We start from the raw sequence: 18,069 nt of genomic DNA, 5'->3' as shown, positions 1-18,069 counted from the left end.
CCATATGCATTATTAAGACCACATTGATGGAAAATGAATGATTATTAGGATTAAAACGGTCATTATTCTATGGATGTCAATAAGAAGGCATTGAGTTATTTTAACTCATTCTATGATTCATTCAATAAAAGGAGAGGAGACAGCTGGGAGACATTTGCAACAAACAGGACCGTTTCTGGATGTTCTTCTGTTCAAGAGGGGAAGGCAGCGAAGGGAAAGGATAGAAATACAAACACGTGTGCGCTGGGTGCTGGGCTGCCAAGTGCGCACCCTGACAGCGTGCGACGCTGTCTCACGGGGGTTCCCGACGTGCTCTCCCACATGCTCTCCGCACCCGTGAGGAGAACGAGAGGACACCGTCACCTCTTAAACCCAGCGACGTTCTCGGAAGAAGCACAGTCTAAGGCCCCCAGATTTAGCAAATCAAATACAGGACCTCTAGTTACATCTGAATCTCAGGTAAACAATGAACATATTTTTCAGTGTATGTCCCATGTGTTTTTTGTTTGTCTGACATTCAGGTGTAAGTGAGCATCCTGGATCTTACCCAGCAAGCCGACGGAGCCATCATTTGGCTACAATATTTATAACAGAAGGTCATTCGTAGCATATGCTTCCCTGTCGTGCTTTTGTACGGAATAGCTGGTATGAATAGAATGAAAAGTCATTTATTTCCTAGAAACGGAAGCTTCTCATTGCAACACCATCAAGACAGAGTGTACTGTGTGCATCATAGCGCTGCTTCTGAGAGACAGCAACAGCGTTCGGCGGAAGTGGACGAGAGGAGAGCCGGCGAGGAGGACGGGTGGCGGGGGACACCTGCCGGCCCTGCAGATGGCCCGCACCTGACCGCCGCGGTCTGAACCTCCTTCTCCCCAGAAGCTCATTCATGCTCAGAGCTGGGCCAGTGGGAACCAGAACTCACTCCAGGTAAACCCGGTGCACGGCATGATTAGAGAATAAACCATCCGGGCAGTGAGGGTCACCTGTACGCAGTAGAAGTTTGTAAAGAAATGTGACTATTGTTCATTCCAAAAACTTGTTAATTTTTTAACTTCCACCTTAGGTAGATAATTCATGGTGTCGGTTTTCACAAGCTTTGACATGTAGGAAAAGGAAAATAAGTGTAAAGCACATACAAGGTTTTCTAATTGTATGATTGTTGTTTTTGCTTCTTAGATATAGCTGCCTGCAGATTTAAAAATTTTTATTATTTTACATTTTGAAGATTTAAAATTTTATTTTGTTATGTTATCGCGAGGCAACTCCCTCTCCAGCAGTTCAGAAAAAGCACACGTGCCCGTGAGCATGTGCACAGGGACAGAAGCAGACGCAGCGACTGCTCACAACTGGGTACCCGCTGAGGAGTGGATGGAAATTCTCTCTCCTGGTCTTGCCACTTTTCTCTCAGTCCGAAATTATGTTAAAATAAAAAGTTAAAAGACAAAACATTTCCTCTGTAAAATGGAATCCAGATTTTTTAGGCAAGAAGTTGATTTTGTTTTGACGTTTCCCGCCCTGGAAACCATGACACTCCAATGGAACAGGCGGCTGCAGCGCATCACGCCCTCCGCCTCCCCCGGCGGTGCCGGATGGAGCCCCGGGCCCGCGGCTCCCCATGCTCCCTTCCTGGGTCTCTCAGTGTTTCATCTCACTTGTTCGTTTTACCTTTTACAGCCGAGAAAGCTTGAGCTTCTGTGACATCCACAGACAAGCTGGGCTGTATCTCATCAAGTCAGCACAGGAGAGCGATGTTTCCAGTAGCTAAGGGTGGGACCAGATCTTTCTCTGCTGATCCCTCCGGAGTCTAATTGAACGGTGTTATGAACGGATTCTAACGGCGTCCTCAATCAGGCGAATTGCCAGTACCTCTGCATGCGCTATCCCACACCATCCTCTCTCTCACTATAAAATATTCTAATGGAAACCGAAGCAGAGAACAATGCAATTTTCACCCGACTCTGTAAGACCAGGTAACCCCATCTTTCCCAAAAGAATATCGAATATACTTTTATTTTTAAAGGACCACAGTCTTGTCTTTACATTGAGGTGATGTCTTTCGTGTTGTAAACAGGGCTATTCTGAACACGCAGAACTCATTTCTACTGTAAGGATTGGGACTAAAATATAAAGAGACAACACATCAACTTTCATTGAACAGCCCGCTTATTAATTTGGTTAGTTTTCACATTCTCACATGCCCATGTAAAGTGGAACCAGTGAGAGAAGAAAACGAATATCGAGAGAATATTAATATCACTCTTTCCTCAACAACCAGATTGAGCAGCCAAACGCCGGGCACTGGTCCAGACGTGAGGACTGGAGGTGCTGAGACGCCGCCCCCGTCCCCGTCCCCAGGAATTGCACATTCTCACACGCGGTCAGACGAACGAATTAAAGGGAAAGGACCGCTTTCAGATAATGCCGAGTGTTATGGAGGGAAACGAGGTGTCGCCCCGTTAGGCACCTTGGTTTGGGGAGTTTAGCCTCCAGAATTGTGACACCATGTCCTTTGCTTTAAGCCACCAGAGTGTGTGGGGGGTTACATTGGCAGCCCCGGGAGACTCTCTGATGGGCGAGCCTGGCGTCCCCTGGCGACTGAGATCCTGCTAGTGCAATGCTAACTCTGTTCGGCACCATATGAAGTCCTTGCCAGCTGATGGAGGGACGGAAGGCCAAACCACAGAACACGGAAGACCCCGCGGAGACAGTTATTTCCAAATGAAACTGCTGTTTCACTCAATCCAAGCACTTCCTTTGTGACTTGGCCCCAGGATTGTTGCTCAGGCAAGAGCAAGCGTTCCCCAGCATTCTGTGACTCAGGGCAGAAAGACTGCCTGCACCCACTGGGACTCTGGGTGCCCACACGTGGGTGAGGGCGCCGTGAACATGTCCTTCAAAAGCAAGGCCAGCCCCAGGCTCTCCTCTCCATTAGGGGCCACTGCGTTCAGCAGAGCCTCAGCCCCTGTCACGCTCCCGCCGGCTCGAATGGCTTCACCGGGATCTGGCCAAGGCGGGAGAACATGGCTCCGTGCAGCTGTCCGGCTGCCCACTTCCATATTATTCTTTCTGGCCATTCCCCAGAGGATCTCTTGAAGTTGGGGCTGTTGTTAGTTTTTGGAAAGGAGACAATAACATGAGGATGGGGAAGGCCACAGAGCAATGTAGGGGTTTTCAAAGGTCTCCACTGCGGTGCAGCCGTGGTGACGAGGGGGCGGCCTACTGGTCAACCTTCCCAAGCAGCTCACAGACAAACCACACGCTCCTTTCCCAGAACTCCTTTCAGAGGCACGTCAGCTCCCATTCACTAGAACGACTGTCACGTGACTTCTTCACTGCACAGGGCATCTTCTTCCAGAGGCTCTGGAGGCCGACTTCTTAGAAGTCCCCCGATTTCTGTTTTGAATGGTCTGATTTTCATTCCACACTCGGCTATTCTCCCTCCCCCTCTCCTCCTCCTCCTTGTTTCTCTTCTTTCCTTGCGCTCACTCACCCCGACCAGCCAGAGCTATGACCCTCCATCCCTGGGGGAATGTCCCACCGTTACCCTCTTCTGAAAGGTGCTTTCATTTCTGTCCTCGCTGATCTGGGGGACCTCTCCTCCCACAGGCCCCCCTCTCCCCTCCCTCCCCCCACTTCCATCCCGGGGACCCCCTGACTCAGTGTCCAGCTGTATCTGTCCATCAGGCTCTGGGCCGAGTACTAGATCCCAGGGAAGGAGACGGTTAGGCACAGCCTCTACCTCCCAGTGTGTCTTATTGTTACACTATCAATACAGGCAGCACCAATCGATCAATAGACCCCACACAGACTCCACTCCAGGAAGCTGGTCCCACTGAACTGGGGTGTCCATGTTAACGCCGACTGATGTCGGGTGTCCAGCACTAACCTCACGTCCACTCTTTCCCCACGACGAGGCCTGTTTTCCGCACGTGTGTGTGGGAAGGCGGCCAGCAGCCTGACCTTCCAGGCGGGACCGCCCGCCTCACAGAGCTCTTCACACGCCTCCGCACCAAGCAGGGGGGACACCGGCCCGAGAGCCCCGTGGAAGAGCAGTGACGTCTATCAGCGCCGGCGGTAAACGGCTCCACGTCACACCCGGAAGCAGGACTTCCCGTGACAGCGTGTGGCCGGGGAAGGGACTCTCGGGTGCAGATCGAGAGGCTAACGTGTGGGTGGCTTTAGTCTCAGTGCTGGGGGCAAAGGGGCAAATGAACAAGCTTGTCAGGCTTACATCCTGGGACGGAATCAATAAGCCAAACAAACAATCAGGTGGCGATGGCATGCCACGTGCAAAATGAACATAAGAAGGTGGCGGCCGTGGTTACGGCACGCAAACAATTTGGCTTCTACGTAACACCTTGAAGCTTTCGGGGAAAACCATTTGACTCAGTCTTGAAACAAGTTACACTGACGAGAAGTATTACTCTAGGGACACGCCTATCAATGGATAGTTTGAACGTCCCTCCCTGCAGTGCGAATGAAGGCCTTCCCGGCCCCCGTGGCGTTGTCCTTCGAGCTGTGTCCTGCTGCCCCCCCGCCACCCCCACCCCATCCTCCATCTATACAATCAGGGAAAGACTGAAAATCTCAGTGAAAAGGAAAGCACGGGGCTCAGGAAATGAAGCATCTTTAAAGCTTAGTGACAGAGCAATCCTTGATCTTTGAGTGCATACTAATATTTCTAATCTCCCCACCCCCCCAGGTTCACTGTGATGTCATGAAATGTGATTCAAGGAACACATAAATGAACTCCCATTCATGCTATTAGTCCTGAATGTCAAGCAGGTTGAATAAAAGAAGTAGGCATACATATTGAAAAAGAAAATTAGAAAGGAATGGTATTATTAACAAATTATTGTTAAATATACAGAAAGTTTTCTGAAACCTCAGTAAACTAGGAGAAAGAAGCAAAGGAACGGCCTATGTACAAATTCAATAGACAAAAATTACAACATTATAGACAAACAAAAACCAAAAAATATGATTAAAAATTATATCAAAGAATGAAGTGTGAGATAGCATGCTCCCTGATTTCAAACTGCAGCACAAAATGACAATAATCAAAACAGTATGGTACTGGCAATTTTAAAAGAAAATATTCCTATACTGTACTAATCTCTTCTAAATGGTCATTAGTTAAATGGCGTCTCAAATTCCTCAGCATCACATAGCTAAGCTGTATTTACCCCTGGATTGGATATTGAATATTTGTTTTTCTATTTAGTTTAAGGAACTAAAGTGAAACAGAAACAAAAACTGTAGTAGATTTTAAAGTCACCATTATTTAAAACACAATGTGTTTGGCAAAACAAAAAGCTTTGATTTTTCTCTATAGTGTTTTCTTAATTGGTTTTTTTTGTTTGTTTGTTTTAGACAGAGGAAGGGAGAGGGATAAAGAGATAGAAACATCTATGAGAAACATTGATTGGCTGCCTCCTGCACACTCCCTATTGGGGATTGAGCCCACAACCCAGGCATGTGCCCTCCTGGTTCATGGGTCCAAGCTCAACCACTGAGCCCCAACCAACAGCTGGGCTGGTTTCCTAATAAAGTGCTTATAATATTACATTTACATAATATTACATTTACATATAAAAGAAGCTAATACAACATGAAGAAGTGAAATAACTCACATTACCTGCCATCTTTAAGTGGCTGACTAAATCTGTTATCCAATCACTGTATTTTCATCCAACTTTTTATCTATCTATCTTCCAAAGTAATTGTCCAGACACAATTAGGATTCAGTCTATTTCCTAAATATTAAAATAGTGGATTTTTACATCAATTGCTCAAGATATAGAAAAAAAAATCTCCCATACAAATAATTTACTAGACTAAAACTGGATGCAAGGGAAATTCAATACTGGCCTGCCTTCTTGTAGCCCTAACATCTTCAGAGTGATATTTTGAGAGTATCAAAGTGCTCATTCATTTGGACTTAACTTTGCTTTTTGCTTAGGCTCTGTTAGACATGCTATATTTCCTTAGAAAATGTCCCTGACGGAATATTTTAGTGCGAGAGAGAAATGTCAAGGTTAGACTTGTTACGAGATTTGCTCTTTGTGGATTTCTGGACCGTAAATAATCAACCATCTGCAGCATCCAGTTATTTCTCAAAAGATAAGATTCTTTCTCCACGCTTACAAATTCAGCGTAACTTTTATTTCTTTCATTTAACACGCAGATCTCCATTTTCAGAGCATTTTAGGAATATTTTGTTAGCTCATTATGCCTGTGTTGATGGAGTTCCACAAATGGATGCTCATAATGAGGAAACTAGGGACTCTAGGAAATATAAGCAAGATATAATCCTTGCTCCCAAAGAGCCCATAGCGTAGTTGATGAGATATTATAAAAGTCAGAATGATAATAATTCTAGTAAAGACTTTTGTTTATAATAGTCTATACAATTTATAAATCTCGTTACATACATTAATTCCCTTGATCTACACAAGACGCATGGAGGTAGACCAGAAGGACAGAGTCATCCCTACGTTAGAAATGAGAAGAATGGGAGCCAGGGCATTCAGGGGTGCACCCACCTTCACAACACTGCCGACTGGGAGCAGAGCACGTAGGGGTGCACCCACATTCACAACACAGTGCCGACTGGGAGCAGAGCGCGCAGGGGTGCACCCACATTCACAACGCAGTGCTGACTGGGAACAGAGTGCGTAGGGGTGCACCCACGTTCACAACACAGTGCCGACTGGGAGCAGAGCGTGCAGGGGTGCACCCACATTCACAACGCAGTGCTGACTTGGAACAGAGTGCACAGGGGTGCACCCACATTCACAACGCAGTGCTGACTTGGAACAGAGTGCGTAGGGGTGCACCCACATTCACAACGCAGTGCCAACTGGGAGCAGAGCATGTAGGGGTGCACCCACATTCACAACACAGTGCTGACTTGGAACAGAGTGCGTAGGGGTGCACCCACATTCACAACACAGTGCCGACTGGGAGCAGAGCGCGCAGGGGTGCACCCGCATTCACAACGCAGTGCTGACTTGGAACAGAGTGCGTAGGGGTGCACCCACGTTCACAACGCAGTGCTGACTTGGAACAGAGTGTGTAGGGGTGCACCCACGTTCACAACGGCAGTGTCGACTGTGGAACCGGCCGGCATCGCTCAGTGGTTGAGCGTCGACCTATGAACCAGGTTCAATTCCCGGTCAGGGCACATGCCTGGGCTGTGGGCTTGATCCCCAGTATGCAGTCGATCAGTGATTCTCTCTCATTATTGATGTTTTTATCTCTCTCTCCCTTTCTCTCTAAGAAAATCTTTAAAAAATTTAAAAAAGGCTTTGGTTTATTCATAAGTGAGCCACGCCAAAGGACAAGGCCCGGGAGAAGGTGTGAGGCTTAGGACCCCGCTAAGCTGACCCCCCCCCCCCCCCACATGTCCACAGGGATCGCAGGTGGCCGGGAGCTAATCTGTACGCAGGATCATCTCCTACCTCCGTGGTCGGCAAACTGCGGCTCGCAAGCCACATGCGGCTCTTTGGCCCCTTGAGTGTGGCTCTTCCACAAAATACCGACTTCTGCGCATGGGCCACAAAGTTTCAATCGCACTGTATGTGCGCGCCCGCACGTGGTATTTTGTGGAAGAGTCACACTCAAGGGGCCAAGAGCCGCATGTGGCTCACGAGCCGCAGTTTGCCGACCACTGTCCTATATTAATGTTACGTCGGTTTCACTGCACATGTGCTAGCAAATTGAAACACTTATTTCTTCTGAGTGTACGAAGCGTGTAGCTGGAACACTAGGTATGTCCTCCGCCGTCACCTCTCCGAGCGCGGCTGCTGTTTCTCACCCGCCGCTTCGGAAAAGGATTACTTGGTTGGAAGCCCCTTCCCTGTCCTGCCCCGCTGCCAGTGCGATCAACCTGGGGGCGGGAAAGCCCGAGGAGGGTATCTGGTTCCTGAGGGCGGGAAAGCAGGAGGAGGGTCCGGGTTCCCCGCAGGGAGAGCCGGGCGCCTTGGATGCCACCAGCTCTCTCCCCCGGGGGAAGCCCAAGTCCCGCTCTCTGCATGGCCTAGTTTCTCCGTAGCCTTTCCTTTTCTGCAACACCCCTCCCATCCCCTCAAAAATACCAAAACCACACTAAACGCTTATTCCCAGCTCTATGGCCAAACCCACCTACAAACCACACGTCAATCCCAGACTCATTGCGCATAGAGGTTAAGTTCTATTGGAAATGCAGAGTCCCGTGGCGGGTACTCCCCCTCCCCTCCCCAGTGCGAGCAGGGCTGCCCGGGGTGTGGGGTGGTGTCCCCCCAGCTGAGGGTAAGCAGGGCTGCCCGGGGTGTGGGGTGGTGTCCCCCCAGCTGAGGGTAAGCAGGGCTGCCCGGGGTGTGGGGTGGTGTTCCCCCAGCTGAGGGTAAGCAGGGCTGCTCGGGGTGTGGGGTGGTGTCCCCCCAGCTGAGGGTAAGCAGGGCTGCCCGGGGTGTGGGGTGGTGTATCCCAGCTGAGGGCAAGCAGGGCTGCCCGGGGTGTGGGGTGGTGTCCCCCCAGCTGAGGGTAAGCAGGGCTGCCCAGGGTGTGGGGTGGTGTCCCCCCAGCTGAGGGCAAGCAGGGCTGCCCCGGGTGTGGGGTGGTGTCTCCCCAGCTGAGGGCAAGCAGGGCTGCCCGGGGTGTGGGGTGGTGTCTCCCCAGCTGAGGGTAAGCAGGGCTGCCCGGGGTGTGGGGTGGTGTCTCCCCAGCTGAGGGCAAGCAGGGCTGCCCAGGCCAGCGCCGCACAGCAGTGACCTCTCCGTCTCCCACCGTCTCCTTTCACAACCTCCCTTCTGTTATGCAAAGGCCACATCTGATTTCAATCCCCAGACCATCCAGGGACGACAGCTTCACTCCTGTCTCGCTCTCACTGGGGCAGTGAGAGAGGCTGAACTTGTGTTTTCATTAGAGAAGATCTGGGCTGCCAGGGAGAGCCCTTCATTGCTGTCGCCTGCAGGTCCGGGACCGCAGTGGGCACCAACCCGCCACGCGGACACCATGTGAATGGCCACTCGGAGGGTCCTGGGAAAGCGCCGGCACAGCGATGTGCCCTCGGTCACCGCCAGCTCCGCCGCTGAGTTCTGAGCTCAGCTCAGGGCTGTGCAGCCCCCGGAGGTCTGGCTGCGGTTCCCAGGCGCATCCCTGGCTGCCACGCCTGCCCGCAGCCTTTGGCTCCAAATTCAGTTGGTTCCATATCCAGCCCCACGAGATGGTTTCCGTGTCACTCCCAGGGCACCCAGGATGCTTGGACACACATGTCATAGCCCCTGGGGACCCAGGGAGGTTCTGGGAGCTAAACCCAGGCCCTCTCCCCCTGCCCTGCTGTAACCTCCATTTCCCAGGGACGCAGGCACTAACAGGGAGGGTGGAGCCACAGCCCCTCTTGTCTTCCCCTCGCTCTCATTCACCCTCTCTCGTCTCCTCCCTCGCGCTCATTCACCCTCCGTGGAACCATGGGCTTTGGCGGGTGTGGGAACATCAGGAAACGCCGCCCCGCAGTCCGCGTGGGGCCCGGAGAAGATGCCATGTTCCTCCTCTGCAGCTTATCTGACAAGAGCCCCCTCCACCCGCCTCCGCTGGGCTTCTGTTAGCTGTGGCTTCCGGGGAAGTGGATTTATGAGGAAGAGACAAAATGAAGAGCAAGAAAGGACTGAATAAGCAAAGAAACGGGCACACGAGGATGGTGCTCCTGCTCCTTACACGGCGGATTTCAGTGTGACTTACAGTTTTGTGTCAAGCACTGAATTCTCGGAAGGCTCTGTGCTGGGAAAGTTAAAAAAAGCCACCTCGATCCTAAATCAAACTGGGCGGGTTAGCCCGTGCGCCCCTCGCCCCGCCAGCCAGCGCGTCCACCCGCTGGGCCCTTCCTGTGGACACCCCGTCTTTCTGTAGCTGCTGACTCTGCGACAGCCATCAGCAGCCCCATCCTGTTTCTAAAAACGTGATATAAAATGCATATAAGGTGGGAATACCATAAATGCAAAGCCTGGTGGCTGCACGGCCTGGGGTCCGCATACGAAGGGCACCTCATGACCTCCTCACGGCACTGGGGTGACCCCGAGAGAGGGGGACCCCCTGATTCCCCTCCTTTGCGCCTGGTTGGCTTCATTCAGTGACATCCCGGTCTTCCCGCCTTTTCAACCCCATTCCCCAGGAAAGAGCTGCGCATACAGACACAGGTATTTACAGTGAACGTGTGCGGGGCCCAGGATGGTGGTGGAGTGGGAGGGCTCCGCTCAGTCCTCCCAGGACCAAACTGGGTGTCAACTACACTGCAGCGCAAGCCACCTGAACAGCCAGCCACAGACCAGCTGGGCAGGAGCCTCCTACCCAAGGGCTGATGGAGAAGCCGCCTCAGGACTGGGGCAGGGCGGGCACTGGAGAAGGGCTGGCCCGCTCCCACCGGCGGCGGCTGAGGTTCTGGAGGGAGAGCTCCGCTGCAAAGGCTCCCCGAGGAGCGTGGCCGGCTCCCCCGCCCAGAGCACCAGAGCCAGGAAGAGGCGCCCACAGAGCACCTGGCTGTGCCATCAGCCGGGATCCTGTCCGTCCCGCCGGGGAAAGACGCGAGTCTGCTGGAGACACAGGCTCAACACACAAAACAAAAAATAAATAGAATGGATAACAGGTTCAAAATGGGTTCCAAAGCAAAGCTCTGCAGCAAGTGGAAAAAAAGAGCACACACGCCTCCGGTGTCGGGCTCTGGGGAAGAGCTTGTAAATACCACGACTGCTCCCCCGCAAGGGCATGAGGAGCAGCGAGAGCGAGCAGACAGCTTGGTAAAAACTGCATTTTCAAACAGCAAATCTAAGGAACATTTCAGTGATTTTTCTGCGATTTCAGTCATGCTTTTGTGTAAAATGTTAGGGTCCTGCACTGAGTTGTAACCCGAAAGCCATGCTCCTCATTACTGATCCCTGGCATGCACAGTGATCCCTGGTGTGCACACACATGATCCCTGGCATGCACACACGTGATCCCTGGCATGCACAGTGATCCCTGGTGCGCGCACACATGATCCCTGGCGTGCGCGCGCGCGCACACACACACACACACACACACACACACGATCCCTGGTGTGCACACACGTGATCCCTGCCATGCACAGTGATCCCTGGTGCGCACACACACACACACACACACGATCCCTGGCGTGCACACACATGATCCCTGCCATGCACAGTGATCCCTGGTGTGCGCGCGCACACACACGGTCCCTGGCGTGCACACACGTGATCCCTGCCATGCACAGTGATCCCTGGCATGCGCGCGCACACACACGATCCCTGGCGTGCGCGCACACACACACGACCCCTGGCGTGCACACACGTGATCCCTGCCATGCACAGTGATCCCTGGTGCACACACACACACGATTCCTGGCGTGCACACACGTGGTCGCTAAGCCTGTGCGAGAGCCCCGTCCTGCCCTGGTGACCTCATCCAACGGCAGTGTTTTCCCACGGCAGCCAACACCGGGCAAAAGAAAGGAGTGGAGAGACCAGCAAGCCGCGGCACGCCTGGTTACGCGTGAACGTGCGTGTTTAACACCCAGGGTGCCCACGGTTTGATGGAAAGAAATGAGAAGTTTGCACGTGTGTGCTGACTGCTGAGTTAAGGTTTGTCTTGACTTGCCACCCAAGGGTCACCTCATATTTGATAATAAACACAACACTTTCCATTTTCACTTTCCTGCGAGTTACAGGAAGGAAGTCCTACTGTGAAAACATCTCTAAAGCCTCGTTATGGGTGTGAATCCCGTAAGTTATCCCACCGCCTTTGACATCGTGTAATGAATAGAACTGGTCACATTTTGACTTGAGCCTGTTTCTCTGCGGCTCTCGGCAGCTCACGTTAGCGAAGGAGCCAGCACTGCGTCCCTGCCTCAGTGCGCTGTGGGGTCACCGGCAGAACCACCTAAAGCCAGCGCGGAGCCAGCAGCCGCACCCGATGCTCATCGAAAGGCCGGACGCAATCGGTGCAGCCGGGGAGCTGATCTGAAGACAGGGGAGGGTCTGGTGGATGACGGAGCAGCAGCTCCCGCCGTGGGGAAGCCGAGCGGGGTGTCTGCAGCCGTGACCCGGCGTGTCCACGTTGAAAGACTCTCACGGCGCCGCAGGGATGGGGACCCGGAGCAGCTCTTTTGGCTCCTGCTCTGGTCCTGGAGCCCCGGCTCCTGCCCCCGGTGCTGTTTCACGCCTCAGAACGGAAATTAATTGAAGGGACCAAATGTGCGTAAATGACGCGGGTCCCCAAGGCAGAGACACCCAAAATGCGCCCCTGCTCCTGGGAACACACGCTGTGGGAGTGCCTGGGAGAGCAGTTGGGAAAGGGCCTGCCGTCCAGGTGCCTAGAAGAGGCCTCACGTAGCAGCCTGGGTGCCACTGGAGCCCTCGTTCTAAAATGACGGCGTTCGATGGACACCGTCTCTCAAAGTTTCTGCCATCATCATCATCGTCGATGATGTTTGCCACCAACGGGCCCCTGGCCCTACCGCAGGCACAGGATTGCGGTGACCAATCACAGAAGCCACCTCATTCCCCACCAGCAGAGGGTCAATCGCAGACACAGCACAGAGCTGAGGACCGGCTGGGACAAGAACCGAGAGGCACAGCAGGCCTCTCCGCCTGACAGTGGTTTCCCCGAATGCCGCTCACAGGTAACCCGGGGCAGCAGCCGTCCTGTGGGCCGTCCTGAGGGACTGTCCGAGCCCTCCAGGGCAGCGGGCAGCAGCCGTCCTGCGGGCCGCCCTGAGGGACTGTCCGAGCCCTCCAGGGCAGCGGGCAGCAGCCGTCCTGCGGGCCGCCCTGAGGGACTGTCCGAGCCCTCCAGGGCAGCGGGCAGCAGCCGTCCTGCGGGCCGCCCTGAGGGACTGTCCGAGCCCTCCAGGGCAGCGGGCAGCAGCCTTCCTGCAGGCCGTCCTGAGGGACTGTCCGAGCCCTCCAGGGCAGCGGGCAGCAGCCTTCCTGCAGGCTGTCCTGAGGGACTGTCCGAGTCCCCCAGGGCAGCGGGCAGCAGTGTGCAGGAGGGCGGGGCCTGTCCTCCAGCCAGACCCCCAGACCTGTGCTGGCAGCCAGGCCCCAGCTGGGAGGACAGGCAGGAGCCGCACCCGTGAACAGGTGGGTACAGGTGGGTGCAGGTGGGGAAGCGGGGAGGAGGCAGGTAGCGGGCAGTGCCCAGCACGTGTCCCCACGCCTCCCAAATGCTGGGCGAGTGAACGGCTTTGTTCCCAGGAACGACACCGCGCAGCATGTAGCGTCTGCAAGCGCGTGCGCACCTCTGGGGCCACGGTCGGGCATGAGAAGGCTGGTGAGACAGCTGGTGAGACGGCGGCCCCTGGGCTGCGCCAAAGCGCCACGCGCGCCACACCCGCGGCATCAATGGGCATTCAAAGGCAGAAGCGGAAATGGACACGTCACCTAGGAAAGGAACTGCTCCCAGCACGGAGACATCTCCATTCAAAACATGGCGCCCATGTTAACAGGAGGCCGACTCGAGGCTGCCAGGACTGCCCGGCAGCTCGTCACGGAACAGGGGAGTGTTGTTCTAAGTGCGGTGCCAGGCATGTTCGAGGCATGTTCTCCTCGGCGTGCACTTCTATTCCGTTTTCTCCAGGCCACTTGCTAGGCATGCAGGCTGGTGGCCACACACACACACCTGCATGCACACACCTGCACACACATGCACACGTGCGCACCCCCCCCCCCCCCCCCCCGCGCACCCGCAGTAATTCCTCAGAGCCGCTCACGCCGTGGAAATTTGCAAGAGCTAAAAACAGCTCAAAGTCCAGGGGCTGTGAGCAGCTGCTGAAATGAAAACCCAGGCTGACACACATCCTCCCCCAGCTCATCCGGCTTAGGGCTGCGGGAAGTGTCTGTGAAGGAAAACTAATTTAGAAAGTGCAAGTAGTTAAGCGTCTCCCCAGGACCCTGTGCTCCCCGCAGGACATGCACATGGTCTGTTCCACGATGCCTCCACAGTCACAGACCATTAATGTGAGCAGCCCTGGCAGCACCCCGAGGCCAGGGGCGGCCCCACCGCGATGGAGAGCAGCCCCCGCAGAACCCTGGCTCCTGAGCGTGGCGAGAGCTGTTCCTGCTTCCTGCACAGTGTCGTTTTAGCTTTAGTGACAGTCCTGGCATCACAGGTTTGTTCATTAGCATCGCCGAGGCCTAAGGTTAGGAAAGCTGTGGAGAGCATCGCCCTGATTGTGTGGGTGGTTTTCTCCGCTTTATTCGAGAAAGGAGGCGCCGATGCCATGCACATCCCGGAACCTCCCCTCCCATGTGTGAAGGCAGCGCTTTCCAAAGGGGCCGCCGCCTGAGGCCTGCGCTGGCGAGCATGGCCCCCCCCTCGCCCCATCCCCCCCCCCCGCCCACCCGGGGCTTCCCAGGCACGCCCAAAGCCCGTCTCTGCTGGGGGAGGAGGCCAGTGCCTGGATGGACCAGTGGATCGATCCAGCTGACGGGGAGGGTTCCGCAGATAACTCCCAGTCCCTGCAGCGTGGCTCATTCCCGATGCTCCGAGGCCACTCTGCCCCACGGAGGCCAGGCCCTGAGCCGCCACCTAACACACCGCGTGTCAGGGGAACACACATTAGCGCCCGGGGCCGGGGGAGGGACGCAATCCGAGGGCAGCTCATTTCCATACACAACTGTCACCTGGCCACAATGCATTCTCCCTGACCAACTGTCAGGGACACAGCGTGTAAGAACAGTGATTTTTATTCCTGTGGCAGAAAAAGGAGCAGGAGAAAAAGTGATTAAAGTATCGACGTTGTTGGCCCCGCCTTCTCACTGGAGAACAGAAAGCGGGGACGTGCCTGCCTCCTCTCGCTGTCACACGGCGTCTGCCACGTGTGGCTACCGGACGGTGCTGCGTGTCCCCTCCACGCCCACGCCCGCACCCGCACCAGTTCTGAAAGGGTCCCTTTGGCTACCAGAGCTTATCTGAGATGAAAACTAAACACTGTCCTCATCTCAGTATCAGTTAAAAAAACACAAAAGCAAACCTGGGGGTGTGCAGGGAGCCTGAGCGCTGGCCTCGGCCTGCGGGGCGCACCGGCTCTGAGTCTCCCACTTCCCAGTAGGTCCCCGTGGGGCCCCGGCCCCACGCCAGCTGTGCCCCTCAGCGACCCCCCCCCCCCTCCGCTCCCTCCCCCGCTCCCCGCGTGCGAGCGAGACACACAGGCGGATGCGAAAGTGCTGCCACGGGCCAGGCTGCATCTCCAGCGTGAGGACAAACAGGCTCTCACCTGTTTCTGCCTGCACACACGGGCCTCATGGCAGTGGACGAGAGCATTCTCTCTCTCTTTCTCCCCCTCGTTCTAATTGATTTTTAGAGAGAGGAAGGTGGAGGGAGAGAGAGAAACAGCAATGTGAGAGCAAAACATCAATTGGCCGCCACCAGCACGCCCCTCCTGAGGGCTGAGCCCACGGCCCAGGCGTATGCCCTGCCCGGGGATTGCACAGGGGTCTGTGGGCCACACGCAGCCCGCTGGGCCACCCGGCCCGGAGGAGCCTGCTTTCTTATCAGCCTCGAGCTGACAGGAGGAGCCGCTGCCTGTACCCTCAGGCCTCTCTCAGGAGAAGCACCGCGCGAAGGGCAGCGTTCAGCTGGTGACACGGAGGACGGTGACCGGTCCTCCCCAAGCACCTCAGCAGCAGCGGACAGAAGTGCCGGGGACAGTCCGTCCTTCTGTCCGTTCCTCGCTGTGTGTTTCCTGTCGTCTCCCCAGAGAAGCTGGTCCTGGGGAAGGACTGCACGGCTGTTTCTCGGAGGATGGAGATGAAGGGAGACGGCGCCGTGCTGAACGTGTTAACTCCACAGAAGGGATGCCCGGCGACCTGCCCAAGCCTTCGCTCGTGAGCGGACTGGGTGGCAGCCCTCTGCCAGGGCCACCCTCTCAGCCGTTCACACTCTTACTCCGAACACACACAGCCCAGCACGGAGGAGGGAGACGGAGGGGAGGCGTCATGGGGGTCTTTACGACGCCTGGACCACGTGTGACCTGAGGGACCAGGTACCCATCCTCCCCACCTCCCACCTCAGCCCCTGAGCCATGCTCACTGCCAATGTGGCCAGATGACATGGAAGCTTCTGCTGGGACAAGTGCTGTGAGTCGGGGGCTCTCCTAGTCCCCGCCGGCTGCACTGGGAGTGAGCTTCCTGCGATGTCACGAGAAAAAGGATTTTCTGAGACTCGCCCGCCTGGGAGGATGGGAAGTTGCAGAAAGCTGTATTTCTGGGGACAGTCCGTCAGTCCATTGCGTCGGGATCCGCAGGGCCACCTGGTTCTCTAGGGACCCTGGGCGGATGCAAGGGAACCGCACAGAGCACAGAGCGCCAAGCACCAAGAGAGCGTGCTCCTTTGATGGGGGGGAGTTGGGGGGGTAATTGCATTCCCCAATTTCCCCGGCTTGCATTGGCTCCACCCCCTTCAGCCAACCCATGGTCCTCCAGGCTTGACTGACAGGCACCTTCCCTGTGTCACCCTGACTTCACTGCGCATGCGTCCACCGCCCCCTTGTGGACCACTCCCCCCAGGGGTCCTCAGGGAGTAGCCAGTGGGTCCCTGGGGAGTGCAACGTTGTAGCTTCCTGGTGAAGCTGCCCAGATGACATGACTATGATGGCTGGACTCCCCCCTGTTCCTTTCCTATCCTATATAATAAAACCCTAATATGCAAATCGACCAAACGGTGGAAGGACCGGTCACTGTGATGCACACTGACCACCAGGGGGCAGATGCTCAATGCAGGAGCCGCCCCCTGGTGATCAGTGCGCTCCCACAGGAGAAGTGCCTCTCAGCCAGAAGCCGGCTCACGGCTGGCAAGTGCAGCGGCGGTGGCTGAGCCTCTCCCACTCCACAGCAGTCGTACATCCCCCGAGAGCTCCAGGACTATGAGAGGGAGCACACCAGGCTGAGGGACCCACCCCCCAGTGCACGAATTTCGTGCGCTGGGCCTCTGGTTATTAATAACAAGCTAATTACAACAGTGTCATAAAGACGTTGCTTTTTTCCCCCCTTGAGTGTGTGAAACCAGTCACTTAAACAAAAAGTTTAGCTTGCAAACTTCTGGTTGGCAAAGAATAATGATACCCCCCATCTCCCCACTACTCTGGATTAGATTATCTCATGCAATGGACTAGAAATGGAAAATTCTGTCTCATTTAAAGTAAATAAATACATAAAACCCTTGACAGCTGATTTGAAAATTGACCTTGAAGTCATTTAGCTGTCTGCTCCTTTTGCCTTAGTATTTCCATCCATCAGGGAATTAGTTTGGTCCATAAATGTCATCGATGTGGAATCTAAAGTCACCAAATTAAACAACCAGATTTCAAGTTCTCTTCTTGATGCAGTGCACCTTAAGCTTGAAGCCGCCCGAGGATGAATCATGCAGCCACTCAGCGTCTCGCTTGCTGCGTCTCTTTGGTAAGTGACAGAGAAATGACTGCAGTGCCTGTGCGTTTCAGTAAGAACGCTGAGCTCCAGGATGACTGTGACGTGTATGGGGTATAAGAGAGGGTTTGTGGGGAAGAGAACGCGGTGTCACCCTCCACGGAGGAGATGAAAAGGAGGATTGGGGAGTCCCGGCGAAGCTGCTGGTCGCTTTGCAGAAAGGACACAGCCTGGGATCAGGTGAAGGAACTTGCGCTCTCACGGGGCAGTGGAGGGGTCTGGGGGAATCCAGTCCAAGTCAGAGGCTCTGGGGGGACAGGGAAGGAGGGGTTGCCCACTGCAACAGACTATGGGCTGGCTGGTCCGAATACTGGTTCACATTTTATTATTTTTAAAAACATATAAGCACACATTTACATAGCAATCTTTTGATGGACGAGCGAAGCTTTTTCAATTTTTTAAAGTGCAGGTCTGCATGCTGGAATGTTGAATCACTGTTCTTTTATAATCAGTTTTTCTGCTGTTTCCAATTCAATTACTTCCAGGGAAAATGAGGACAGAGCAGCAGCTGCCAATCAGCTCTCTGTGTTTCCCTGTGGTGGCTGCGGGCTTGGACGTGTGACCTCGGCTGAGCCAGTGGACTTCGGACTGGGAGCTGCCTGTCATG

The 18,069-nt window shown here is 54.7% G+C and overlaps 1 protein-coding gene across 3 annotated transcripts in view; it reads right to left on the bottom strand.

The window, feature by feature from the left end:
* PRKN (parkin RBR E3 ubiquitin protein ligase) overlaps positions 1 to 18,069 on the bottom strand; it is a 530,440-nt gene that overhangs the window by 93,522 nt on the left and 418,849 nt on the right. The gene's annotated exons all lie outside the window — the stretch shown is intronic.

Source organism: Myotis myotis, unplaced genomic scaffold, assembly GCF_014108235.1.
Source record: "Myotis myotis isolate mMyoMyo1 unplaced genomic scaffold, mMyoMyo1.p scaffold_m19_p_7, whole genome shotgun sequence".
NCBI classification, from domain to species: Eukaryota; Metazoa; Chordata; class Mammalia; order Chiroptera; family Vespertilionidae; genus Myotis; species Myotis myotis.
Note: the sequence above shows the minus strand (reverse complement) of the source record. Positions and strands in the feature narration are given on the sequence as shown.